Source organism: Amphiprion ocellaris, chromosome 10, assembly GCF_022539595.1.
Source record: "Amphiprion ocellaris isolate individual 3 ecotype Okinawa chromosome 10, ASM2253959v1, whole genome shotgun sequence".
Classification (NCBI taxonomy): Eukaryota; Metazoa; Chordata; class Actinopteri; family Pomacentridae; genus Amphiprion; species Amphiprion ocellaris.
The window spans coordinates 3402098-3405209 of NC_072775.1; positions in this window are offsets into that span (position 1 = coordinate 3402098).

Below are 3112 nucleotides of genomic sequence, written 5' to 3' on the forward strand. Positions count from 1 at the left end.
TGTCCTATTTGACATGCTTCAGCTTCATTCTATTCCCAGGGTCTATAAGAGGACATTTCATGTCATCAGCAGCACATGCAAAGACCTAGAGTGGTTTCCTGCTGACATTCAAGTCGTAGCACAACTCACAAGTTGTCAGCTCTCAGATAACGCCTAAAACTAAAGAAATACTGCTGGAAATTGGCGTGAATGAGAGACAGGTAGCAAAAAAACTGAAGATCTCCAAGACAGCCGTTCATTACACCAAGAAAAACAAGCCCAACATGGTTCTACCAAACTGCTAGCTGGTCAGGAAACATCTTTCTACCACCAGATGACCATCACTCATCCATTCCTGTGTCAGGAATCGTCCTCAGACCTCCAGGGACCTTAAAAATGAGTGGGACTGTGGAGAAATGTGAATTGTTCAGCAAGGACAGTTGGAAAGTGACTTGTTGAAGCTGGTCTGAAGTCCCACAGGGCAGGAAGAAGCCCTTCATCAAGGAAAGGCAGAGGAAAGCCAGTTACTCTTTGCTGGGATCACAAGGATTGGACTGTTGATGATTGGACTAAGGTTCTCTTCAGGGATGAGTCCAGTTTTCAGTTGATGTCCACTCCAACCAACTTACTGGTTAGGAGGAAGCCTGGAGAAGCTACAAACCAGACTGTCTGCCCCTACAGTAAAACATGGAGGTGGATCAGTGACCATCTGGGGTAGTTTCAGTCTGGATGGAACAGGGTGAATGAACCCAGTCATGTTTGGGGCTACTCTTGAAAACAGTCTTCTTCCATCAGCTGGAAAACTCTTTCCTGCCTCCAATGACTGGATTTTCCAACAAGACAAGGTCAGTTAAAGCCTGGATGGATAAACAGAACATTGGAACCATGCCTTGGCTGCTCAATCACCAGATCTAAATCCAACTGAAAACCTGTGGAAAATCATCAAACGCTAAATGGAGAAACACAAGCCCAAAAACAAAGCAGATTAGTTAGAATGAGTGCAACAGGAATGGGCTGCTGTGACAGCAGAACAATGTCAGAAGCTGGTGGAGATCATGCCAAGATGCATGACTGCAGTCATCAGAAACAATGGTTATGAATCAGTACTAACTCCTGTGTGGATCATGGGACTAAAACAGACAGAAAAGAAAACATGGAATGACTAAAAGCTGTTTTTGGCAGAACAACGCCATAGATATTCTATCCAAAACTAAAAGTACACACTGTGTATTACTGCATGTACAGTGAGTGCATGTGTTAATTCATAAACATGTCATGTCACAGTTAAATGAATCAGAAAAAGATCCTTCATGTCTTTCAGCCTGAAGTCACTCAAATTTTTTACATGTCAAAATGTAAAACCACTTCTAATATCTATTTATTTATGCTAGTTTCAAATATTTTACAAATATCATAAATTGAATAAAATGTAATCTTTTATTCTCTTTTTTCAAAATATTTAAACTTTTTATAATCTGTCTGAGTGAGATGTCAGCGATCATTTGGGATTTTAAACTGGGAGAAATGTTTTCTTCCGACAAACTGAGACATAATTTGGAATTAACCGTTGTTGATTAGGGTTTTCAGACTTAATCTGATTAATATGTACTTGCCTGTGAAACATTATTTGGTTCTATGCAAAGTTTAACATTAACACACCAAATTAAGTCCAACGTAGGTGGTAAAACAGTAACAGAGGACACAGTATTAACTCCGTTTAGTAAAAATAAAAAGACAAACGCAATTTAATTTATACCTGACTACGTTTGTTTGTATATATATATATATATATATATATATATATATATATATATATATATATATATATATATATATATATATATATAATTATATATATATATAGTCAATATTTATTTATTTATTTATTTATTTATTTATTTATTTTTTAAATTTCACGTAGTGCACACAACAGACAAAAACTGAGGGACCAAGGCAAGCTACCACGCAGTAATTAACAATTACACATCGCCTATTACTTATGGAGCAGTGATTTAACACCGCTAGCACCTGAACGCAACTCGGGTCACGTGTCAGTACGGATGATTCTGGGAGCAGTTAGGACATTAGTTAGCAAGTTCACGTCGACAAGGACAAACCTGGAAAAAGGAGAAGAAACTTTATCTTAGCTCGTTTTAGTCGGTATAGTTCAGTGTTACAGTAAAGAAAACTATGTTGGGAACTCTTTTCGCCGGTCTGCGTTTGAGAAATCTGCCGAATATGTGACCGAGGACGCAGGTAAATGTTGCTTTACTCGATGCTAGCTGGCTAATTAGCATGCTGCGCTGCCTCGCAACCGTCGGCTAACGTTAGCGCCTCGCTAGCTCACGACATTTTCTTAGACAGATTATAGACATTCTGAGTAAGTTGCAATTTATGTAGACTGATCCACGTTTACCTAATTCGTCACAAGTAAAAAAAAAAACGCTTAAGAGGAATTCATGGTAATTAGAAGTTGTATATATTTTTACGAGTTTTGCCTTGACGAGCTAAAGTCGTTAGCTAAGGGGTCACCAACGGGTCAAGCGAACAAGTTGGATTTTTCCATGTAATTTTGTTTATTGGGGGTTTATGGAAGGCAGAAGTGATAAGGCAAGTCAGTAATTTAACTGTTAAATGTGGCATCCTGCATATGTTTCTCACACACAGGCAGTTTGCATCGCAGTGCTTTATTGCCTCATGTTGTGAGAAATTTATATAAAATACATGGAAACTGCACCACTTACTGAGATGATTGTATGTATTGCTTGCTTTATTTCATGATAAACGTCCAGACTGGATGAGATTTATTGGTTTGTTTACTGAAATCAAGCAACATAAAGGGAAGAAATAGCTTAAAATTTCATGAAGGATGTTTTACTGATCTATTTAACTGTGTTTTTTCCCCATTTCTTGTGTGCATAAATCTTTGACGAGAAGTAACACCACAAGATGGCGCATTTCGTCTACATTTATTCTCAAATATGACTTTAAAACCTGAAAAAAAAAAATTTAAAAAGTGTTTGCAGCCCTTACATGTTAACTGATATGTTTTTAAAGCTTGGAAATGACTTCATTTACTTCATTTACTTTCTAAAGGTTATACTTGTAAGATTGTAGTCCACAGATTTCAATT